Source organism: Danio rerio, chromosome 5, assembly GCF_052040795.2.
Source record: "Danio rerio strain M-AB ecotype USA chromosome 5, GRCz13ab, whole genome shotgun sequence".
Taxonomy (NCBI): Eukaryota; Metazoa; Chordata; class Actinopteri; order Cypriniformes; family Danionidae; genus Danio; species Danio rerio.
The window spans coordinates 6,231,236-6,258,410 of record NC_141025.1 but is presented as its reverse complement, the minus strand read 5'-3'; positions in this window follow the sequence as shown (position 1 = coordinate 6,258,410).

The following is a 27,175-nucleotide window of genomic DNA, read 5'->3' as shown; positions in this document are numbered from 1 at the left end:
CATTCTCACCTTGTTGTTCACTCGTTCACTTTATCTTTTGCATTCTGCTTTTGACTTACCAGATTTCTGTAACTGCTCTTCCCCAGACTCAAACCCAGTCGTTGCCGTCAGCTCCTCTCCACGTCTCCATTCCGCCAACTTACACAACGAGCTAACCGAACAAACTGGTTGCAGCGCGAAAGCACTCCACACGGAGGTTAGCGGTCAGCCGGCGAGCGTGAAGAGGAGCGCCGTCACACCACCCCATAGCGTTTGCTTAAAAAAAATGAAATGCAGCCATACGTACCTCCGGCTAGGTAAATCGCGGTCTCCAGAAACGTCCACGGGAATACGTTTTTAGAATGAGCTTGGGTTGCAAAGTTCACAGTGACTTTATTCTCTGGACTCCTCTAAAGCGGTGGACTTCTACATTCTGTTTGCTTGCCGCCGAACTACATCATAGCTCATTACCATAAAATTAACTTGAAACTAAATCCTCGATGCCCACACTAGCGAAGACGCACCGCGCTGCTTCTCGCCGCTCATTGTTGCTGGCTCCCATTGAAAATGAATGACTTCCAGCTACGTTGACGCTCTCACCGCTTTCGGTCTGAACGTACGGTTAGACAGCAATATAACTTTTAAAACTCGTATCTCCCATTTCACAAAAACAGCCTTCTTTTACGAAGTTACGAAGTATGCTGTCCATCTCAGATGCAGAAAAGCTAGTCCATGCTTTTATGACTTCTAGGCTGGATTACTGTAATGCTCTGTTCGCTGGCTGCCCAGCATCCTCTATTAACTGGATTAGACTGTTCTCGCGGAAATAAGGGACTGTCCTGGGAAAATTGGGACATCTGATCACTCTTATGGGTGACTAAAACAGGGCTATTCAATATTCTGATTGGGCTACAGCCACTCCGAATCCCAGTTTAGCACCGGCGCGCAGTTTTTAAACAGCAGCGAATCGAAAGGAATACTTCACATTATCGACAAGAGAAAGCGGAACACAAGGAGGTGTTTCCCGCGTCATAGCAAAATTAAATCTTCGGCCAATCAAGTGCCCCCTTCTTCCGTGAGGCCTTGGGCTTCACCTAGCCATTATGTTAATCCGGCCCTGACTGTTTGTGAGAAGTGTTGTGGTTTTCGGTTTTTCTCTTAATAAATCAAACTCAGTCTGGAGGTTATGAATATCAGAAGAATATACTTTAATAGAATATTTTCCAAAAAAGCAGAGACGTCCATAAGCAGACCCATCCCTAGTCTCACTCCAGGACAATCTAATGTCCCTAACATTTGCTATCCCCTTTATCCTGGCTTCCTCCCACCCACATAGCAAAATTTCTCTGGCCCAGCTCTGGCCCACACAATCAGGTTTTGCTTGGCCCACATGCCGCAGTGAATTATGGTACATGACTGGACCAAATCTGGCTTCCAGACAAGGGCCAAACAAAGACCATGTCTGCGCCAAGTCTCAGCCAAGTTAATAACTCATAACTGGGCCTGAACTGGGCCAGATAGGTTGGTGTGTCACGATTGCAATGAAATTGATAAACCCATGAAGTGATGCGCTTTAGGCACACTATGGGCACGCTTTTTCTCAAAGTGACTTGATTGGTAGAATTTTTTTTCTCACATGGCCCACTTATCAAATTTTTAAATCTGGGCCAAATACTACGTTTTACATCTGGCCCAAATCTTGTGTGCCGCCTTAAAAACGGTGCCACCTCTGCCAAACCCGGGCCATGTTTGGCCCACATGCTGTATGTTAGTGCCGGATGAATGCCTGCTGTGCCAGCTTTTTGCCAAATCTGGGCCAGAATTCTTTGCTACTAGCGCACCTTTGTGTTTTCACAGCTGTTTACTGGTTCAAGCTGTTTACTGGTACAGGCTCTTCCAGCTCCTACTTCTTTACGACCCCTATTTAAAGCCTCTTCTTCTTGGTGGCCCTCGTAATGTAAAGATCTAATGTATTCATCACTGTTTTTACACATACAGTTCACATTTGGTAATCGTGACTAGAATCAATGATTCAAACATCTAAACTGGACTCGTCTCTCCTACACAGTATGTGTCTTTTCAAGCATACATGACAGTTTCAACATATGTTTTATGCATTTCATGCTTTTCTGACACAGATGTTTCTCATTGTATCCCCAAGTCCTCTCTCGTGATCTTTTATGACCCCTTTGCCTTAACCTGTCACCTGTCGCCACTGGCTCGCATGGTTCAGGATTGGTAGAGCTACGCATCGATGAATTTGCTCTTCAGTGTTTGATCTCTCAGTAATGATTAAATCACACTGAACTGAGCTAAACAGAACTGAACTGAACTTAAACACTAAAACCTGAACCACACTGTTCCAGTTACTGAACCACACTGTTCCAGTTACTATGACCATTTATGTGAAGCTGCTTTGACACAATCTACATTGTAAAAGCGCTGTACAAATAAAGCTGAATTGAATTGTTTTCAATGACATATAATGGCAGATTCAAAGGGCTTTCCACTCACCCAATTGAATGTTTCTTCATATAGGTTTAGTAAATAAAAATCTTCATCAGAACTAACTATAATTACTCTTTTAAAGTAACATGCCCAACACTGCTAAGTAACTCAATCACAGCTTAAGTCAAACAAAAAATGCTGCTTTCTGAACATGAGCGAAAAAAGATTCTCATAGGTTTGCTTTATTAGATGTTGTTTTCCTAATATGTGATTGAATAATTCATACATCAGAGTATTAAACGGCAGTGCATCTACAGCTGATTTTTCAGAGATCACTGTAGTATGCAGCACATTAAGGGCCCTATCATACACCCGGCACAGTGTGGCGCAAGGCGTGGCGCAATAGTCTTTTGCTAGTTTCAGCGTGGTGCAAGAGTCGTTTTGAGGCGTTGCGCTACGCTGTTTAAATAGCAAATGCATTAGCGCTCATATGTGCGCCCATAGGCATTCTGGTCTAAAAAGGAAGGCGTTCTGAGGCGAACTGCTGGCGCGTTGCTATTTTGAGAAACTAAAATAGATTTTTCATTAGACCAAAACTAACCCGGTCTAAACTCCAGCGCAGAGTTGCGCCTCGCTTACACACTGCTTAATACGCACAAGAGAACAATAGGCAAATATCTTTACATATAAAAAAATGTAAATATTAAGGATATATATAGGATATAATACGAAAAGATATAGAATATAAATATAAAGGATTAAAATATTACAAGACATATATTTTCTAGCCTACATAAATATGAAAAATCGCTGCTTTTATGTCTTCTTCATCTCAGGAGGCTTTTTCAGTTCATTCATAACAATTTGCTTTTGTATAATGTTATTATTATTAGCAGTATTATTTATTATATCCATATTTATATTTGTTTTATTTAAAACAAGCTTAGATTTGCCCACCTGTCAGGTTTTAGACCATATGGGGCACAGCATGTGTAATAGGATATAAGTCAGGTTTTGAGCACACTTCATTATAATTGTTCATTATATTGTTATTCGTTTGCTGGAAATTAGAACTAAATTTAGAAATAGTTTTGAAATGAATATTTGCGTTTAACAAACAAAATTATTTATTTATAGACTAATTGATGTCTGTGCGTAAAGGTTTCCCTATCCAAGAGCGAATGTGAAAGTAGTTCCATAATCTCTCATTCTCACGCAGTAGATGCTGTGTTTAAACAGTTTTCTGGTAAAAATCTGTTAACTGTTTGCTTGTAAAATGCTCATTTTTTCTACTTAGACTTACTTTGCGTCCTGTAAATAGCGAATGCGCTCTTGGCGCGACGCAGCTGACTCTTAAAGGGAATGGGAGATGAGACTCTGATTGGTTTATTCTCAAAACACACCTATAACTCATCAAGAAAATAAACTCAACCCTTTTAGACCATGCGCCACGGCGCAAAGCGGATTTCCCGTCCTTAAATTAGCAAAAACGCATCCTGACACGCCCTGAAAGCGTTTGCGCCCTGCATTTTGCACTCGGTGCATGGACCGTCAAAATAGAGCCCTAAATCTTCAGTGTGTGTGTGTTGATGAGCGTTGTGATAAATAGCTGTGTGTGACTCTGAGGCGATGAACACTGTTGCTGCTTAATTGTATTGTGTTTGTGTTTCTGCAGATGCTCTCGCACACCCCCATACTGAATATAACCCCAAACCATGATTTTCCCTTCCCTAAACTTGACTGATGTGTGAGAATCTTGGCTCCATGCAGGTCTTTGCAGTATTTGTGATGATTGGGATGCAGTTCAACAGGTCATTCGTCAGAAAAAGCCACTTTTCCAAATGATCAACTAGAATTCAAGTTATTATTTGTTGCTCTTACAACTGGGATCAACAACAAGACTTTTGTCAGGTTGTGTATATTGAACTAATATATACCCAATATTTATATTTTGAGAGATATTTGAGCAGAAAAGTATTATATAACAATGTTTTGTTTTGTTGTTTCTTTTGCATTAATCTTCAGAGTTTGGCCTTTAGACCCCTCATAACTACTAAAAATGCACAAAATGCCATAGCAACTCGAAAAAAAAAAAATCTGATTTTTTTTATTGTTCAATTCAATCCATTTTTATTTCTATAGCGCTTTTACAATGTAGATTGTGTCAAAGCAGCATAACATAGAAGATGAAATAAATTGAAAGTATATTGAAACTGTGTCAGTCCAGTTCAGTTTAGTCCAGTTTGGTGGGGTTTAATATTCACTGCTGAAAGTCCAAACTCTGAAGAGCAAATCCATTGATGACAGCTCCACGAGTCTCAAACCAAGGAATTTAGAGGCGACAGTGGCGAGGAACAAACTTTACCAGTTGAAGAAAGGTAAGGAAAACCCTTAAGAGATAAGTACATTACATCAATAACTGTAATGTATATATTTTTAAAGAGATCTGCACTGAAATGCAGTTTAGGTCTAACCAGCAGTGCAATAGCAGCAAGTGCAGGATACAGATATAAGTTATATAGTGCAGTTATAGAAAAACTATGGTGATATTTACTGATGGATGTACTGTCAACATTATATACAGGTTATATTAACTATGAACAGAGATTTACAATATTAATAATCAGAAGTGTGCAGATAAATAAACATAATTACAGATGTCCATGTGCAGTGGGTACGTACAGTTCAAATAAGTGAATCGGTGCAGACTGAGGAACAGCTCTTTCCCCAGAGCTGTCTGCCTCTTGAACTCTGCCCCTCACTGACTCTTCTGCCCCACCAATACACCCCCCACACTCCTCTAACTATACTCTTCACAATCACTGCACTGTTTGACATTTGCACATTTAAAATTCCACATATTCATTGCACCGATTCACTTATTTGAACTGTACATACCCACTGCACATGGACATTTGTAATTATGTTTATTTATCTGCACACTTCCGATTGTTAAAAGCAACCTGTACATATATTCATCTATTGTAAATCTCTGTTCATAGCTAATACAACCTGTATATAATGTTGTGTTTTGTTTTGTTTTTTTTGCTTTGCGATTTGTTTTATTTTTTGTGTTTTGCTTTTTGTTTCATTGAGTTGCATTTTGCTGTTTTGCTTTGAATTTTGCTTGGTTTTGCATTTTGTTTTGTGATTTCCTTTACATTTTTCTTTGTATTGTGTTGCGTTTTTTGTTTTGCTTTGCATTGTAATTGGTTTAGCATTTTGTTTTGCGCTTTGCTTTGTGTTGCATTGTGTTTTGCTTTGCATTTTGGTTTGCGCTTCGCATTTTGCTTTGTGTTGCGTTGGATTGCGTTTTGTTTTCCTTTGCATTTTGTTTTGCGCTTTGCTTTGTGTTGCATTGTGTTTTGCTTTGCATTTTGGTTTGTGCTTTGCTTTGTTGCATTGTGTTTTGTTCTGTTTTGCTTTGCATTTGGTTTTGCTTTGATTTGCCTTTTGCTTTGGGTTGTGTTGTGGTGCATTGGGTTTTGTTTTGCATTTAGTTTGATTTAGCATTTTGTTATGAGCTTTGCTGTGTTGTTGCCTTTTGTTTGTTTTGCATCGGCCCACAAATATATTTAGCTTTGTTTTGGATCCTGCATGTAAATGTAAAATGTGGGGGGAGGGGGGGGGGGGGGGATTAGATTGTGTTTTATTTCATTCTGTTTCTACACACACACACACACACACACACACACACACTTTTGTCTAAAAAGATGATGTACACATGTCTGAAGTTAATGCACCTTTTTTTTTTTTTTTTTTTTTTTTTTTTGACGATATGTAGATATAGTTTTGTGTTTAAGTAAAATGTTTTGATTTACTGATGACCTTTCTTCCAAAGTCAAAATACAACATTTGGTATTTAAACTTTTTTTTTTTGCATATAATAAGAAAAATTTGAATTTTCCTGAAATGTTTTTATACATTTTAGCCAACAAAATAGCAATGTTTTAATCAGTAGTGTCAAGAAATTAATATTTGGTGAAATGATCGTGCAAATTAATATTTGGTGATCGTGCTTCACAGGCCTGAGGTCAGTTGTTTATTGGTGTTTAAAGTGTATGTACAGTAAGTTATGTTAATGTGGAGGTGTTGATGTGATGTTTATATTTGTCTTTGTCTCTTTAGCTCTGTTCATTTCTCTTTCCAGTTCACTTCTTCCAGAAACCAGGCTTATCTCGCCTGAAACTAAATGTGGACCTTGCAGGCTGAAGGAAAAGGAAATTAAATTCAGCAGCGATGGATGAATTAAAACCGCAGTGAACTGAACCCAATTCCTCGCTTGGGTTAACAAATATATTAATATTATTTAAAATGTTTATAATTTATTGTAATAAGTAAAATAATGAACAATAGCAAAATAAAATACATAAAACAAATGAAAACAAAAACAGAATAGAAAATGATATATTATATTTTAATATATAATAAAGTTGAAAGTTGAGTATAATACATTTTATTATGAGGGGCAGTGCGGTGGTGCAGTGGTCAGCATTGTTGCCACACAGAAAGAAGGTCGCTGGTTTGAATCCCGGCTGGGTCAGTTGGCATTTCTGTGTGGAGTTTGCATGTTCTCCCCGGGTTGGTGTGGGTTTCCTCCGGATGCTCTGGTTTCCCCCACAGTCCAAACACATGCGCTGTAGGTGAATTGGGTGAGCTAAATTGTCCATAGTGTTTGTTTGTGAATGATGGTTTGCAGCTGGAAGGTCATCCACTGTGTAAAACATATGCTGCATATACACTCTCCATACACTACGGCCTATTTAGTTCCTTCAATTCCCCAATAGCGCATGTGTTGAGACTGTGTGGGGAAACAGGAGCACCCGGAGGAAACCCACAGCAACATGGGGAGAACATGCAAAGTCCACACAGAAATGCCAACTGACCCAAGCGGGGCTCAAACCAGCGGCTTTCTTGCTGTAAGGCGACAGTGCTAACCACAGAACCACCGTGCTGCCTAAGAGAGGGATTTGTGCAAAACAAAAGTATGAATAGTAAACCTGATAGTAGGATAGTGCACATGGTGACTTGTGTCCTCGTGCTGACTTCAGAAATGAAGATGAAATGGGCTGTGCAGTCGAGGCTTTATGATTTATGGTTGTAGAGTTCTGAGAGAGTGCAGAAACCCTGCAGCGTTCAGGCCACACAATCAAACAGCCAGTCATTGAAATATTATGTCATTTCTCTGCATCACACTCACTAGTGCCCTTCATTTGTCACTAGGGAACATGACGTGGCCTACAATACGAGAACGTTTTGTCCAGTTAGAGCAAGAAATATGTGCTGCTGTGTGATTGCTCAGGTGGCACTTTGAGGAAGTAGGAAATACTGTGAAAAATTCCTCGCTTGGGAAATACTCACAAAAGAAATCAAATCATAGCAGTAATAGTGACTTTAACCGTACGTTAAACAGGCTGAAGATCAGTGTCTGTCAGTGGATTATCTCTGTGTTTAGAATGATCTTCTTCTGCTGCAGAGCGTCTGCATTGCAGTCCTCAATCTGTCCCTTTATCTATCAGATCAATGAAGTCCAAACACATTAAACACACGAGCAGTGGCCTGAGACTTCAGCAGAGCTCGACTGTTTGAACGCCTGTTTCGTATAGACTGATTTCACGCGGCCGCCATTATTAAAAGCAAAGTTGAGGAAGAAACCCGGAAGTATCGTTGGGAGTTGCATAGGAACCTGGCTGTATATCTTATCAGCGAAGAGAAAGTGACACAAATGTATCATTTCACCGCCTTCCGAGTGACCCGGAGGTCCGTTCTGAATGAATGGTGAAAATAAAAAGGGATATCAGAGCTCATTTTCAGCTACGTTAAGGGAAATGGCACTAGTTAGCAAACAATTTCTTTCCCAAACACACGTTTAACATGCCATTTATCAAACTTGAGTTAATGAACTGATTCTTTCACTATATTAGACTCGTTACAATACTGAATAAAAAGAAAAACCGTCAAAAGCATCCCCACCGTGTTTAACTGGTGCCATCAGGCCCGGATTGGCTAATCGGGAGGTCCGGGAGAATTCCCAATGGGCCGGTCCATTTTTTTGCCGCGAGGGCCGGTGTCCCTAGCTCCAGAATCTGTTGCTCTCAGCTGGTACACTTTTTAAATTAATTAATTTATTTACTTGACCACAGTCTTCTTATTCATTATTTTACCACAGCTGTTGTGGTCCAGTGGTTAGCACGTTAAATTACGATGCTGTCGACCTGGGTTTGATCCTCGTCTGAGTATGTTATTATTATTATTATTTTTTTTTATATTGTTAAGACATATAATACTGTTAGGGTTGTTGAACATTTGAAGTTCTAAAGCAGCTGTTTTCTCAAAAAAAGACGTGATAGTGTCATTAGTAACTGAATTGGAAATGATCTTATTTCAATATAGTCAGTCGTGAACTGAGGTGGGCAGGTCTGAGGCTTGAAACTCCAGGGCTGAAAAAGAGTCCCACTCCGGCCCTGGGTGCCATGAACTGAAACTTAGGAGGACACCTAAGCGTATTACTCTTACAGAGATTGTGATGTTGTTTAATGCTAAATTGCTTTTGATTGTTTAAATAAAACGTACTGAATGATATTAAAGAGGTTTACACCATTTCTGCATTTTGAAATCTCGGCAACAGCTGGAGGTTTGTAGTGCACAGCATGTTACTGCAGTGTTTACAGTGCTGCTCCTATACTTCCAGGTTTCTTCCCACCGAAGCCTCGCTTTGGTTTTTCAAAATGGCAACCGCGTGAAATAAGCATATCGGCTGGATCTCAAGTGTTTGCTCATCATGAGTGTTGCATGTGACTCTGAGCGGATGGATCTCAGTGGTGTCTTTATACACATGGGAAATTGTACCGCTCTGTTCAAACATCTAGCTTCAATAGAATTTTTAAACAAGCACCGGGTGTTTGCAAAGAAAAAATAATAATATACGGCACAGTTGAAGTCAGAATTATTAACCACCCTCCTGTTTATTTTATTTCCCCATTTCTGTTTAATGGAAAGAAACTTTTTTAAACACATTTCTAATCATAATAGTTTTAATAACTCATCTCCAATAACTGATTTATTTTATCTTTGCCATGATGACTGTAAATAATATTTTACTAGATATTCTTCAAGACACTTCTATACAGCTTAAAGTGACATTTTAAGGCTTAACTAGGTTAATTAGGTTAACTAGGCAGGTTAGGGTAATTAGGCAAGTTATTGTATAACGGTGGTTTGTTCTGTACACTATCGGAAAAAATATATAGCCTAAAGGGGCTAATAATATTGACCCTAAAATGGTGTTTAAAAAATTCAAAACTGCTTTTATATAGCCTGTTCAACTGTACATCTTTTTTTTTTTTTGTCAAATGAGTTTTATTTGGTCATCGTTATGCGCACTTTTATAGGTGTGGAAAGTGGCATCCCATTCTGCAATGCAGCAGCAATCACAAGATAGGACTAAAAACAATTAGCCTGCAAAGACAAGTTTCCATTATTAAATTATATCTATGTGTGTAGTTTGTGAATGTGTGTACTCGCCACAGTTCAACCTCTGACATATGAGCTGCATCTATATAAAATTGTTATTTAGCCTATATATCTAGTTGCTCATGCAAAGTTGACCATCAGGAAATATTCACTACCTGACAAAAGTCTTGTCGCCTATCCAGGTTTTAGGAGGAACAAATAATAAGTTAACTTCTTGTTGATTATTTGGTATCAGAAGTGGCTTATATGAAAGGCCTCCAGATTACGCTTATTTGAGCACATTAAAATATGATCATGCCTTGATTTTGAATGATTTCATTAGGAGAGTAAGGTCTGACTTAGCTTAGACAAAAGTCTTGTCACTGAACAGAAATATTGTCCAGTATTGAATATAAAGTCCTGCTGCAGTGGAAACAGAATGAATATTGTGTCTGACTCCATCATGAGCTTGGAGGACTGCATCCATACATCTCTGACATGACTCAAATCACTGATTAATAAAGTCATCTGAAATGGCAAAGAAAGCTTTCCTGCAGGACTTCCAGAGCTCATCAAGAGTCTTTGGATTCATCTTCAATGCCTCCACCTCCGTCTTACCCCAAACATGCTCAATAATGTTCATGTCTGGTGACTGGGCTGGCCAATCCTGGAGCAGCTTGACCTTCTTTGCTTTCAGGAGCTTTGATGTGGAGGCTGAAGTATGAGAAGCAGCGCTTTCCTGCTGGAGAATTGTCCCTCTCCTGTGGTTTGTAATGTAATGGGCAGCACAAATGTCTTGATACCTCAGGCTGTTGATGTTGATCATCCACTCTGCAGATCTCTCGCAGCCCCCATACTGAATGTAACCCCAAACCATGATTTTTCCTTCACCAAACTTGACTGATCTGTGAGAATCTTGGCTCCATGTGGGTCTTCTGCAGTATTTGTGATGATTGGGATGCAGCTCAACAGATGATTCATCAGAAAAATCCACCTTCTGCCACTTTAACAAATCATCAACTAGAAGTCAAGTTATTATTTGTTGCTCTTACAACTGGGATCAACAACAAGACTTTTGTCAGATAGTGTATTGTAGACCTATTTTTAACAGACCACTGATAATTGTCTATTTAATTGTAACTCGTGTAAGCTCATGGCACCACAAATGAAAATGTAATCTGAAAACAAAAGTTATTAAAATAGCTGGATTAGCTTGAATAAATGACATGATGGGCATTAAGTGAAGTTTAATTTTAAACTAATTTCGAGAGGAGCATGTGCTCATGATTGACCCAGCTGGTCCACATTAGCTAATTATGATCCTCCAATCAAAGGATCTCAAATCACTATATATATCCTCATTTCCTTTCTACAACTATCTACGTCTGAAAGAAACCCCCCTCCTCCCCTTCTTCCTCCTTTATCCAGAATGGGCGGCACGGTGGCTCAGTGACTAGCACTGTTGCCTCACAGCAAAAATACCAATGGCGTTGGGTCCTCGCTGAACCATCTGGTATTTCTGTGTGGAGTTTGCATGTTCTCCCCGTGTCCGCATGGGTTTCCCCCGGGTTCTCCGGTTTCCTCCCACCATCCAAATGTGCTCTATATTATAGATAAAACGAGCCTAAACCTTTTTTATAATGTCTTACTCTCAGGAAGTTCGCCTTGGCCTCAGCAGCGGGGGAGTTTGAGATAGACCTGAGCTCAATCTCCACTCGCCCTGCAAAAGGGGGGGAGCCCTGGGCTCGAGGATCCCTTGAGCTCAGGGCTCTCTCCCGGGACAGCATGCCAAACAAGCTATGTATAAATCATGAGCTAAGTGTGAACTCTTGAATAGTTTATGGTGGGGTCTTTACAACTTTTCTTTACACATAGTGTACTGCATTTTTGATCACACTGAGACTTTCATTAACATTAAACCTACTAATTGTGATGGGAAGTGCTGAAGCTGCCTGTACTGTTGCTGTGGCTACATCTTCAGGCAAGTGTAGCTTTATTTCTTAAGCACTATAGGGGAAACAGACCAACCTGTCATTTGTATGACGCATTGTTTCAAAAGCGGATGAAAATATCCAGCCAGCTGTCATACAGGGAAACTTTTCCCACTGTCAGTCAATCAAATAAATAAACAAACTTTACATTTTAATGTTGAACACTGTCATACACAATAATATGTAGGCCACATTTGCTGCACTTATGGCTTTATTAACTGCTTTAAGTCACAATTAATATTCAGTAATAATGTTTATTTAGGCAGCATGGGGGCTCAGTGTTTAGCACTGTCACCTCACAGCAAGAAGATCGCTGATTTGAGTCCCGGCTGGGTCAGTTGGCATTTCTATGTGGAGTTTGCATGTTCTCAGGGGTTTCCTCCGGGTGCTTCAGTTTCCCCCACAGTCCAAACACATGCGCTATAGGTGAATTGGACGAACTAAATTGTGTGTGAATGCGTGTGTATGGGTGTTTCCCAGTACTGAGTTGTGGCTGGAAGGGCATCCGCTGTGTTAAACATATGGTGAAATAGTTGGTGGTTCATTCCACTGTGGCGACCCCTGAAATCAAGACTAAGCCGAAGGAAAATGAATGATCTGTGTGTTGTAATGCTTTTCTGTTGAATGAAAGTGTGCAATCAATCTCAAGAGCCGATCATTATTAGCAGTGATTTTAGCTGATAATTGACATTTTAAAGAGTCATTCGATCAACTCAATTCTCACTTTTCACTGCAGCGGCTCTGAAATATGGCTAGATTTTGCATTCTCTTTCTCTCTCTGCGTGTGTAAAAAAAAAACCCCGTCGGTAAGAGTCTTAGCGCGAGCTGATTTGAGGCTGGCTGTTTGATGTGAGCTTCAGACCGGCTCATCAGATCCTGATGCCAGTTTGAGGAGGGTTATGCAAGAGCACTGACTCACAGACTGCTGAAAACCAGCTCACACTCGCCACTGCACACCAATGACAAACATCTGATCTGCAGTCCGCCATGCTGCATTCTCCCAGCTGCTTTCTACAATTATTTTTTTAATTTCTGCATCATTACTCCAGTCTTCAGTGTCACATGATCATATACAAATCAAATACAATGATTCAATGATGGAGAAGTGTGTGTTAGTATAATTAATTTTAAAACAGTATTTTAAAGGGCACCTAGTTTAATCCTTTTTTAAGATTTAATATTAATATTATGGTTGTTGTGAGTGTGCCAGTTTAGGTTCAGTTTAAAACACAATTAAGATTGTTTTATTATAGTGTTATTTTGGGGGCGTGTACACAGCTCGCTGTTTTAGGGGCGTGTTGCTTCACATGAAAATTTGTTATGACTTCCCGCCCAAAATAACAAGGGGGCGGAGCCAAGAGCTCCCACGCTCTGTGCAACAGACAGGCAGACAGAGAGAAGCAACATGAGTGAGAGGATCAGCATTCAGCCGTACATGTACGACTCGGACACAGACCAAGCAGAGAGTACACAATCATTTTTGTCTCTGTATAGTTTTACAGCCAACTGTGTCCTAGTTCCGAGCTTGAACACAGAGACTAATAACCAGGCACACTGAATTAACTTTGACTGAGGCAACAGATGCGCTGCTCGGAGCCGCGACACGGCACAACAGACACGAAATGAAACTATTCAGATGGCGCTCTGTGGTGCGGTAGAAATATGAACAGTGTCCTGGGTCATGTCTGGGCTCCGCGGACAGCCGCCGACTTGAAGTGCCGGTGTGTGTACCCTGATAGAAAACTATGTTTAGAACTCTAAAATGCATGGCGCTGTGTGGCACGACTCTGCGCGTAGCCGAGCGGCGCTTCTGGTTTGCGACCTGCAGGCAAGTTCGTTATTTTATTTCCAATGGAGGGATGCGCACGCGAGGCAACGCGCTCGCACTTTCCTGCTGCACCTAGTTAAGATCACACTCACAGGGAGCTTCTGTGACCTCGAGAAATGCAAACGGCTTAAGTTTAATGAAGACGCAATGAAAAGTACATGTTTGCAAACCTACCTAAAGTTACAAACAATAATTCTGATTGGAGCGATCATGTGGTGAATGTTAATCTTGTGTTGAGCCCAATGAGCCTTTCATCTAAAAAACAGAGCAAGGGTCTTCTTTTGGTGACATCGCTTTGACTCACACGCTGAAAATGGCAAACGGGAAATGACAAACTGAGGATTTGTTAAGGCGCGACTGTCAATCAATATTGGTGGGCGGGGGGACCGCACTCCTACGTCAAGTTGCGGTCGCTCTGAAAACCGATCCAATTGGTCCACCGTTTTTATGTTGTTAAAGTGAAGGACTGGGTGTGTTTATATCACCCCAATATGATGGTCTATACACTGTACCAACACACATGTCTGTCCAAACAGCTTGAAAAGTAGATTTTTCACCATAGGTGACCCGGTGCCCTTTAAAGAATCTTTATTCGATAGAACGTTCAAAGGAATAGGGTTTATTTAAAATAGTCAATATAATATATAGTATTATAATAATGACCTCCAACTGACTGTTCAACTGCTTGTTAATGCAAATTTCTAATCAGCCAATCACATGGCAGCAACTTAATGCATTTAGGCATGTAGACATGGTCAAGACGATCTGCTGCTGTTCAAACCAAGCATCAGAATGAGGAAGAAAGTTGATTTAAATGACTTTGAATGTGGCATGGTTGTTGGTGCCAGACGGGCTGGTCTGAGTATTTCAGAAACTGCTGATCTACTGGGATTTTCACACACAACCATCTCTAGGATCTACAGAGAATGATCTGAAAAAGAGAAAATATGCAGTGAGCGGCAGTTCTGTGGGTGCAAATGCCTTGTTGATGCTAGAGGAGAATGGCCAGACTGGTTCCAGCTGATAGAAAGGCAACAGTAACTCAAATAAGCACTCGTTACAACCGAGGTCTGCAGAAGAGCATCTCTGAACACACAACACGACCAACCTTGAGGAGGATGGGCTACAGCAGCAGAAGATCACACCGGGTGTCACTCCTGTCAGCTAAAAACAGGAAACTGAGGCTACAATTCACACAGACTCACCAACACTGGACAATAGAAGATTGGAAAAACATTGCCTGCTCTGATGATACTGCATTTCTACTTCCACATTCGGATGGTCGGGTCAGAATTTGGCATCAACATCATGAAAGCATGGATCCATCCTGCCTTGTATCATCAGTTCAGGCTGCTGGTGGTGGTGTAATGGTGTGGGGGATATTTTCTTGGCACACTTTGGGTCCATTAGTACCAAGTGAGCATCGTGTCAACACCACAGCCTCCCTGAGTATTTCTGCTGGCCATGTCCATCTCTTTATGACCACTGTGTACCCATCTTCTGATGACTACTTCCAGCAGGATAATGCACCATGTCATAAAGCGTGAATCATCTCACACTGGTTTATTGAACATGACAATGAGTTCACTGTACTTAAATGGCCTCCACAGTCACCAGAACTCAATCCAATAGAGCACCTTTGGGATGTGGTGGAACGGGAGATTGGCATCATGAATGTGCAGCTGACAAATCTGCAGCAACTGTGTGATGCTCTCATGTCAATATGGAGGGAAATTTCTGAGGAATATTTCCAGTATCTTGTTGAATCTACGCCATGAAGGATTAAAGCAGTTCTGAAGGCAAAATGGGGTCCAACCCGGCACTGGTAAGGTGTACCTAATAAAGTGGCCGGTGAGTGTATGTCTCCCAATATGTGTGCTCTTTTACTAATGCCCAAATTCGTGCTCACTATGAATGATCTCAGGAGCTCTGGTGCTGATTGAGACGCAGTTATATCTACTGACATACATAGCAACAAAAAATACTATTCTAATACTAAGTCAATGAGAATATTGACCTCGGCATATCTTACTTTGTGTTCAACAGCAGAGAGAAACACTTGAAGCAGGTGGACGATAAGTAAATGATTTCTATTTTTGGGTGAGTTATCCCTTTAAAACAGAACACATCTAGCTGTATATGTATGCATGTGTTTGGTGTGCATTGATCATGCATGAGTCTCATGAGACGTGTTGTAAGAGCTCATGCATGAGTCTGGATTGTTTGCGTATCAGGATCTCCTGTGCTGAGAAATTAATATGGCCGATCTGAGACAGAGCGTGTGTAAATAATGCATGAACGCCTGGCGTCAGAGAAGCTTGTCATCTAATGAGTAAAGCCTGTAGGAGAATATAAGTGGACGTTCACTGTCAGCATTGGGGAATATTGACCTCAATTCTGATGATATGCAATAAAGCAGATCTCAGCTGGTGAGTCCAGACCCAAAAATAAAGTCACCGGCAACCAGGGAAAATCAGTGTGAAGATGATAGTTCACCCAAAAATAAAAATGTACTCACTATTTTCTTTCCATCAAGTGCACTGAAATAGGATTTGCTAATTTTTTAAGGTAAGTGATGGCAGACAATTTATATATAGGCAGAATTTAAACAAACTAATTCAATTTAGTAATGTTCAACTTCATTTGTTTGTTTAAATTCAGCCAAAATTTGATAAATACGATACATTTTAACACCTTAAGAATAAGAATTAAGGATGAGGACCTTAAAGATTAAAGATAAATATTTAGTACATCTAATGAATACATTTTTATCAGCGTGTTTCTTTCTTTCATTTTCCCGAAGATGGGTTGCAGCTGGAAGGGCATCCGCTGCAAAAAACTAGCTGGATAAGTTGGCGATTCATTCCGCTGTGGCGACCCCGGATTAATAAAGGGACTAAGCCGACAAGAAAATAATTGAATGTTTCTTTCATCTGTTGAATGCTAAAGTAGATATTTTGAAGAATGCTGACAATCTGTAACCATTGACCTCCATAGTGTTTGTTTTCTTTACTATGGAAGTCAAAGGTTACATATCCAGTTTCCAGCATCTAGGCTGCAGCTCTGAACAAGAAGTTTGTCCAGAGGAGAAATGCTCATGCCCAACTGGCCCTGGTTTCTCTTGAGTTTTTTTTTCCTTCACTTTCATCAATCGGTGAAGCTTTGTTCCTCACCACTGTTTGTCACTCACAGGTTTGGAACTAGTGAACAGTGAGAAAGTGATGACAGGATTTTAATTTTGATCTGAACTATCGCTTTTAAGGGGTTTTATTTAAAAAAAATCCTGCTAGGCATGGTGGAATAGTAATGCTGTGTTCACACCATACGTGGTATGCGCGGATAAATCATGCTATTCGCGTGTATACATTTTGAGTTTACTTGCTTCATTTGTGCGTTAAATTCATGCAAACATGCAAACTCCACACAGAAATGCCAACTGGCCCAGCCGGAGCTCAAACCAGTGACCTTCTAGCTGTGAGGCGACAGTGCTAACCACTAAACCACCGTGTCACCCTTTATTACAAATTAAAATAGCTTTTTAATGTAAAAACTGCTTTCATTCTAGCCAAACTAAAACAAATAAGACTTTCAGTGAAATATCTGAAATATTAACAGAATAACTGAAAATTGCCTTGCTCCGTTAAACATTAGCTGGGAAATATTTGAAAGAGAATACAACTTTAACAGGGGGGCTAATTGTTTTCCCTTCAACTACACAAGTTCACCCGGTTAATTACCGACATAACTGTGGCTTGAATTTTCAACCTCTGCGTCAACTAGGACTACGTTCTTAGTTGTATAAAGTAAACAGTCACGCAAATGTAACGCCCTATTCACACGGGGCTTCAGCGTCAACGCTTGACAGAGGGCGTGTCCGAAGTTAGAGCTGAAACGATCGTCATAGAAGCGTCAGCCAATGAAATTCAGTCAGCAATAGGCCACTGTCTGAGCTGGTGTATTTGCATACAGCGATCTGATTGGCTGACGCTTCCGTCGGCGCTTGAAAAGTTGAGCTAGTCCCAACTTCTGCAGCGAGGAACGCTTCTGAAGCAGCGCCGACGGATCCACAATGCAGTTCGGCAACGGCTGACGTCACCTATTCAAAGTGAATGGGAAGCGTTGACGCTGAAGCCCCGTGTAAATAGGGCGTAAGGGTAGCAATAATTATAATAACCTTCTCACGCTTGCCTCACACCTGCGACTTGTACTATATCAGAGTCGCACAAGTACGAATTTCAACGTGCTTTCAAGATTCAAAATATATTAGAAATGTGGGAAAATACTTAATGATAGGATGATAGTGGGATAGAATGGTAAAATACAGGAGAATTTCGGCAAAAATATGAGGGTTTACATAAATAAAGTGAACAGGAAGTGTGGAGAAACAGTTTTACGAGATAACGCAAAACATCTTTGCGAGAGAATGCAAAATCTTTGAGAGGGAACGCAAAAACCCAGCCTGATCTCACGAGAAAACGTAAGTATTTTGTTTTGCCAGTTTAGTGGCTAATTCGTACAAATTCATACGAGTTCAGTTTTTTTTATTTTAAAAAGGAGGCGTGGCACCTAAACCCACCCCTAACCCCAATCTTCATTGGGGGATGAGCAAATCGTACTAAATTGTACGAATTAGATTGTACAAATTCCTACGAATTAGCCACTAAATCAAAAAGTTACGAATTGCCGTGAGATTTAGTAACATGTTTTCCTATCACTCATTTTTTTCCTACCCAGTTTTTTTCCCCCACCATCATGTCCCTTCCGGGTCTCTGTACACAAGTCAATTGATTCACAAACTGTGCGTTTTCTTTTTGAACACTTTAAAATATCTGCAAAGTTGTCCAAATTAACGTCTTGCAAACGTTTTATAACAGACGCGCGTCCCTACAGGAGGATCTAGCGACACTCGGTGGTGTTTCAGTAGTGAACAGCTGTTCACCGTTCCTGTCAGCGAACTCCATTAATGTGCAGCTACAAACCAAACCGCCTTCAGATCCATGTGTTTATAAGATTTAGAGGGGTTTTACTGTATATTACATTTAGGGTTAGGGTTTTTTTTTATTTAATGGATATAGATCAATAGATGAATAGAAGCCAGTCTAATTCAAAGCATCGGGAGTTTTTTGCCATCTCCTGTTGTCCTGTTGGGTTCCTTTACTGAAGAAAAGGCCCAAATACTCTGCAGTTGTAAAGAATAATTAAGGGTAAAAAATTAGGAGTTTTGAAATTTTCTGTGCGTTTTTTTTTTTCCTAAATTTTAAAATTGCTTAAAGGGGCTAATAATTTTTACCTTAAAATGGTGTTTAAAAAAAGTAAAAACTGTTTTTATTGTAGCTGAAATAAAACAAACTAGATTATTAAAGTTCGTCGAGACAAACTTTAGGCTGGCTTGAGAAAGTCTGTTGGAAATAGTATATTTAGATGAAACAGTTTTAAAAATTATGAAAAGATTTGATAGATAGATAGATAGATAGATAGATAGATAGATAGATAGATAGATAGATAGATAGATAGATAGATAGATAGATAGATAGATAGATTAAAGCAATTTGAAAAAGGATAGATAGATATTCTTGAGGTCACAAAGTTAGATATAATGTTAAGTCAAGGACAGTCTTTTGCAATGGAAGTCTATGGGACAGTTGTTGCTAGGGTGCAGTATTTGGTAGTTAGGGTGTGGCTAGAAAGTTAAAAGCTCATCAGTTATTGGTAGTTTGATAGTCTAAGTTAAATGAGCTCAGCCATTAGTCTGTAAGACAGTCTGATGCAGAGTTATGAGCGCACAAAGTTTGATCCCATGTTAAGTCAATGAGAGTCTTTTGAATGGAAGTCTATGGGACAGTTTCTAGGGTCCAAAAGTGGTTGCTAGGGCGTGGCTAAAAAGTTAAAAGCTCATCAGTTATTGGCAGTTAGGTAGTCTGAGTTAAATGAGCCCAGTTAGAAGTCTGTGTGACAGTCTGACGCAGAGTTATGAGGTCACAAAATTTGGTTCAATGTTAAGTCTATGGGATTTTTCCGACGGTCCCGGGATGTTTTTCGGAAAACCGAAAGTCGGATCAGTCGGAAAAGATATAGCATACCGAGTCAGAATAGTTTGGAGGTCTGGTGTGAGTTTGGTGGTCATAGCTCGGAAGCTCTAGGAGGAGATGCGTTTTGTTTTTTAGTCTCAGAAGAAGAATAAAAATATTAAGTTTAAATAGGATTTCAGTAGTTTGGCTTGTTTCTCAAGCCAGCTTAATAAGACTTTCTCCAGAAGAAAAAATATGATCAGACATACCTCGAACAGTTCCTTGCTCTATATATATGCACACATGCACAATGTTTTTTTTTTTTTTTTTTTTTAATGATGTAAAATAATAATGTTAAAATAAACATTTTCTCGAGACAATCAGTTTGGGCCTTCAAAAAACATTTGGAGAAAAAGGTGGACCTCTTAGTGAAAAAGCTCTATATAACCCTGCGATCAGTGTGTTGAACATGTTGGACTGTCTCAGGACAGGCGGATGTGAGCGTCTGTCTCCATCTCTCTGTGTGTTTCTGCTGACTGCTGCTGGATTTGGCGTGTGAAGCTCCTCTGTCAGTGTCGTGTGATCCGCCAGCAGGTGTTTGTGTTCAGCACATTTTCTCAAATCGATACGCAGAGCTGGAACCTCCAGCAGAAATGCAGCCCGTCCGGGGAATTCAATATCCTTATGTGAGCTGTATGTTGTTAGGGGGTCTTTAGCATCAAGGTCAAGGGTATCGGGAGCTTGGGTTTTCCTCACAGATTGATCAGACTTTTTGAGGATTTTGAAGAGGCTGTGTGACGCTTTACAAGTAGAAATTTGATATATGCTCGCATATACAGTTGAATTATTAGCCCCACTGTATATATTTTTTCTGTTTAACGGAGACATTTTCAACACATTTCTAAACATAATAGTTTTAATAACTCATTTTTAATAACTGATTTATTTATTTTTTGTCATGATGACAGCACATAATGTTTGAGTAGAGGTTTTCAAGATACTAGTATTCAGCTTAATGTGACATTTAAAGGCTTAACTAGGTTAATCAGGTTAGAGTAATTTGGCAAGGTCTTGTGGTTTGTTCTGTAATCATAAAAAAATATAGCTTAAAGAGGCTAATAAAATTGACCTTAAAATGGTTTTAAAAATTAAAAACTGCATTTATTTTAGCCAAAATAAGACTTTCTCCAGAAGAAAAAAAACATTATCAGAAAAGCTGTGGTGTTTCTCATTCTGTTAAACATCATTTGGCAAATATTTGGAAAAGAAAAGAATCACAAGGGGCAAATAATTCTGACTTTAACTATCATCTGTATTTCTGGAGATCGTGAATCATGTAGCCATGAAGTACGCATGCGAGAGAAAATTTTTCTCAGTGGCTTTGGTGCATTTCTCACAACACTATTTACATTTGCACAACAGTTACTGCATTTCTCAAAACAATTAGTCATTTGTGCACATCACAGTAGCAGTTTCTCATTCCTTCTAATAGATTCCGAATGCTTTTGGACGTGCATCAATTGCTTTCATACAACTCTCTGCTGTTTATAACATAATCATTTGCTTCTGTCAGTCAAAATTAACAAAATTTTTGGATGCTGAATAGTCATTCTATATAAATCTAATAGTCCTCATTTCATTTCTTAAGTCATAGGCCCACCCGGGATCTGCGCACGCAGAATTCCGCTGTTTTTTATTATTTTTTATTTCACATATGAAGGTTTTAGTTATGATAATCCCAAAATATTTCCGCAGAAATCTGCAGATTTTTACTTAAATTCTAAGCGGAAATACCAAAAAACGTCCGCAGATTCTGTCTGGCCCTAATCATTACATACAAAAATGTTGAACTAGTTGTCAAAGTCTGTCAAGCAAATTTTATAAAAGAGTTTAAATCTTTTTTATTTTTCTGAAAATGTCTTCAAAATTGAACAATTTGATGAATGATTTGCAGACCTGTGTGTGTTGTGGGTTCAGTTCCGATATGTCCTGCAATATTGTTTACAGTTGTGCTCAGCTCTACCCAAAGGAAGTTTGTGTTTGGTGTAAATAAGGGTGTGTTTATTCTTCTGCACAATGCTGTGAATAAAATAGAATTGCAGAGAGCAAATGCAGTAACCGTGTAAAACTAGGCCCGGATTGGCCAATCGGGAGGACCGGGAGAGTTCCTGGTGGGCCGGTCCATTTTTTGACCGCGAGGGCCGAAACTTTTTTCATTTATTTATTTATTTGACCTCACTCTTTTTATTCATTATATTGCCGCAGCTCCGCTTTTCTTATTTATTGTCTCGCAGCTGCATGAGCAAAATGCAGCCTGCAGGGTAATGATGATGTAACTATCATTCCAGCCACACAAGTGCAACAGCGCTATTGTGGTCTAGTGGTCAGCACGTTGCGTTACAACATCATTGGTCCATGTTCGATCCTCACCTGAGTAATTCTTTTTTTTTTTCTTCATTTTTATTGTTAAGACATTTAAACTGTAAGGTTGTTGAACATTTCATTCTAAAGCAGCTGTTTTAATATACTGAGGTGGGCCAGTCTAATGCTTGAAACTCCAGGGCTGAAAAGGCGTCCCACTCCGGCCCTGTATAAAACGCATATTCAGTGTCTTGTACTCAGATACCTCACTAAATGCAGTGATGTCTAACTTTACTGTAGTTTTCAAATGGCTGTGTTAATAGTCTACAGTGCTGTATTGAGCATTTTCAGGAAGTGTCACCAACATCTGACTTTTTTTGCATTGGAAAAATGAACAAAATATAAGAAATGAAATGAAAATGCACAAAATATAAGAGTAAACTGCCATAATGAAAACATGACAAAGGCATTTGACTATCTAAGAGAGCTCGATTAGCCGGGCCTCACGGCCTGGCGTTTTGATTATTTTAGTTTGTTTTGGATCATGAGCTCAGTTCACTACCATGCACACTAGTGATGCGCGGATGCCGGTTATATCCGCGGGTCAGGCGGATCAAGTAATAAAAAAATACATTATGATTAATTATGGGTGGGTTGCGGGTGGATGTAGCAGGAGTGGGCTTTGCAGAATGGGTAGATAAGACGCCCAAAATAATGGATGAAGTGCAAAAGAACTGTTCAAACTTGCAGTTAGAGGAGTCATCAGAGGAAATTCCTACAACAAGCGTTCCTACAACAAGCGGTGCAAGCAAACACTCATTCAGTACAGCTGGCCGCGCTTTGGAGGCGAGGCGGAATCGCCCGAATCCAAACACTATAAATGCTGTTCTGTTTTTGCACAGTGCGAAGAAAAAGGCCAGGTAAACATAACAGAGCTGCCGTTTAGGCTGAAGTGGCACCCTGTTTGTTATCTTCTTGTTCCTATATCTGTAAAAGCTAAAAGGTATTATTTATACTTTCTGTATTTGAACATGATGAAAATGTTGTCCAAAGATAAACTTTTGTTTTTATAAAGAAATATTCATTTAAAAACGTTTACGATTAATGTATTATTTTACTATCAGAGATCCGCAGAATCGCAGATTAAAGCTAACTCAATCTGCTGTTAATATCCACGATGACCAGAGCCGGCGCGTTCATATAGGCAACCGCCGTCCGTGACAATCCCCCCCACTGCCCCGATCCTCTCTGTCGTCCACGCACTCACACCCCCATCTCTTGTTTTCACTTTCGGGCGGCGATCAAATTTTGCCTAGAGCTCCAGTTGAAAAGTTTTTACACCATATTCTGTGACCATTAGTGATGAGAAGTTCGGACCATTTTACTGATTCGGATCTTTGAGTCTGGTTCATCGAGATGAACAAACTTTTTTTCGAGTCATTTCGTTCATTTGGATTAATTTGCCAAAAAGTTATTAAAATGTTATGAATTGCTTCCAAACAGATCTACAACAAGCCCAAAAGGTTGTTCACACAACAAATAAGTCATAAGTAGAATATAAGAAGGAGAAAATAATAATTCAATGTTTACCTGCTCTTTTGTCTATGAAGGTATTGTTGTCTCTTTGCTCAGCTCACCTCTTCATGTCTTCAAATGTCAGAGGTTCGTTCACGTTACACTGACAGTCACATATAATCTTAATCAATGCACAGTCAGAGTCGATAGGAGCCATGATGATTAGATCATCTTTCTTAGTCGTTCATTCATCACGTGACAGAATGACTCAAACCCGAGGACTCGAGAGATGAACGGTTCAATTCTTTTTCCGGCTCTAAACGCATATGATTGGCCCGTGATAAACGAGTGACTCAGACCCGATAGAGGACTCGAAATGTGAGCGGATCAATTCTTTTTCCGGCTCTAAACGCATATGATTGGCTTCTGCCAAAGTGATGACGACTTGAAATTAACAATACCACCTGCACAAATTTGCGCACGCGCGGATGAACGAATCACTCCCTGAGAGGACTCGTAGTTCCCGAGTCATATTGAAGATTCGTTCAAAAAATCAAAATCTGTGACCTAGGGGGCGTGGTTGCGTAATCTACTGCATATATGCCTGCATATATGCCTATTAAACCAATGATGGCAAAGTGTATAGAAAACTTTTGTTGAGAATAGCTGTTTATTCGTATTCAGATCATAAATGCTCACTTGTTCTCCCAGAATACAAGTGTTGTTTACATGTGCGTCAAATACAGGTTATGTTACAGTACGTGCGAGAACCATGCACGTTATCAAAACGTAAATTTCTCACTGTATAACCATTCGTGTATTATAAATTAATTTTGTATATATATATATATATGTGTGTATATATATATATATATATATATATATATATATATATATATATATATATATATATATATATATATATATATTGTTTACATCAAATATATATGAGCAATATCACACGAGTAGCATAGTAGTAGTAGTGCCCCCACCAGTGCCGATATACAGCCATATTGCACTGCTACGAGTGTGATATTGCGTTTATACAACAGTTTGACGGCATATTTGTGTATATAAAAACAAGGTCAAACATGGAGAGTCTCAAAAACCCTTTTGTATGAGGAACTACTTTCTTCCGCGTTGGATTCAAATCATAAGCTGACAGTTAAACAGTTGAGCGTGCATCTTTTAAACTTTAGATCTGTAGTGTCTGCTTTTTGCTGGCTGTATGTGAGCGGAGTAATACACAAAGAGTAACTTAAGTAACTTTGTTACTTAAATATATCACTGCTATCAGCCAATCAGATTCGAGAACCAGACGGAATTGTTGTATAAATATATATATAAAACTATAGTATTATATAAATGTATAACATTGTATATGTACTGTACATAAGCGCAGAGCCACCAAATGTAATAAGATTTTTTATTATGTCACTTGTACTCTCTTTTAATTCCCTAAAACCACTGTGCTGTTGTCCACTTTCTCTCTGGTGGTGTTTAATCTCCTCAGCTTTGTATGGTAGCAACTTTTTTGACCTAAAATGAACCGCAACAGAAATCACCAAATATGTTAAGGTTATATTTATGGTCAAACATGTCTGGTCCTGAAATGTCCTACCCCAAATCTCTCCAAATTGACTTGGTGGTGTTTAATCTTCTCAGCTTTGCACTACGAATAAACAGCTATTCTAAACAAAAGTTTTCTATACCCTTTGCCATCATTGATTTAATAAGCATGTACGCAGTTTTCGTAGTTTACGCAACCACGTCCCCTAGGGTCACAGATTTCGATGTGACCTATCATGCCTAAAACAAAGAATTAAATTATTGAAGTGACGATCAGGCACGGGTCGGGTGCGGATACATATATCAGATAACTATATGTGTGGATGGGTGGCAGGTGGAAGATTAGTATGAAGCCGCGTTTCGGGGTGTCATTTCAGCTAATCCACGCATCTCTAATGCACACGCTTTTCAATACTGACTTACATTTATACTGACTTTGATTGCTTTAAATATTTGATTAATTATGCCTTTTTGTTAATAAATCATTTCTCTTTTTAATTAACCTGGTCCACATTATCTTTTTTATTTTACAATTTTGAGCCGGTTGTAATATATCAGTTTTATTTTGGCTAGAATAAAAACAGTTTTTTTTTAAATCCATTTTAAGGTCAATATTAGCCCCTTTAAGCAAAGTTATTTTTCAATTATCTACAGAACAAACCACTGTTAAACAATAGCCCCTTTCACACATACAGACCTTTCCGGAAAATTACCGGCAATTTTCCGGAAAGGTTGTATGTGTGAACTGGTCCTTTTTGAAAATACCGGTAAATTCGTTCTGGCTATTTTGCGGAAAGAGAAGTTGTAACATTACCGGTAATTTGGCGGAATGCTGCGCTGTGTGAATGCAGAAGGAAGATTGCCGGAAAGAGCGCGTGCACGTCTAGAACATGCTGACGTGAGACGTCTGCTTTAACCAATCCGAACAGTCAGACGCATTTACGTCCGCGCGGTTTATGAGAATAAAAGCCTTTGAATATTTTCCCAGACACAATTAGCTGCTAGAAGTTAGTCAGAGAACGTTTATATGTTCTTCTTAATGCCAACTGTGTAAATAATCATCGATAAGATGCTTATGATAAGCCGCTGTTTGTTTACCTTCAAGCTTTGCGTGTGCCCGTGAAACAGCCGTGAACGCCAGCACACACACATATTATGAACATCTGGACATGCGAAAGTGTTTCTCTATATGTTTTCCTCGAAGTTGTTCACAATACTGATCCATCCACAGAGTTTGTAATGTAGTCAAATGCTTACAAATACAAGCGCAGCCGTTAAAAGCTCATTTCTGGCTAATGATGTCAGAATTTATCGCTATTTTGGAATGGATGTGTGAACAGTCTTTTCTGGAAGAATTCCGTAACGGCAGCACCTGTGTGAACAGCACTTTTTTTTAAATTTACCGGTAAAGTCGTTCTGGAAATCTTCTATATATTACCGGTATCACTGTGTGAAAGGGGCTAATGACTTGCCTAATTACCCTAACCTGCCTAATTAACCAAGTTAAGCCTTTAAATGTCACTTTAAGATGAATACTAGTATCTTGGAAAAATATCTAGTCAAATATTCTGTACTGTCATCTTTGCAAAGACAATAAATTCCATGACCCACTGGGAAGCGCTCATTTTCTTTTCACTGTGTAGAAAAGCAGCTCGGTGGGTTTTCGAAAACGAGCCATAATGAGGATTTACACTGAATGATGAAGAGATTCTTCTGGAATCCATCAGTCACACAAGCCTGAAAGAACACATCATAATTACAGCGTGTTTCTCCAATGCATTCCACTTGTTGTGTTTTACTCTCCTTGGTATAAACAGTGTGTTATCGACACATATTGCCGGCTCATTTGCATTCCTGTACTCTTCACAACAGTGTAAGGTCATTTGTAGTGAAATGACAGGCCGTCTTGAATAATTACTGTAGGACAAGGAGGATAGCATGTTTGTGAGCTGGTTGCACAGCTGTTTGTGTGAGCGTTTGATTACATGTGTTCTTCAGCCTCTTATTAATCTTATTGTCAGTGT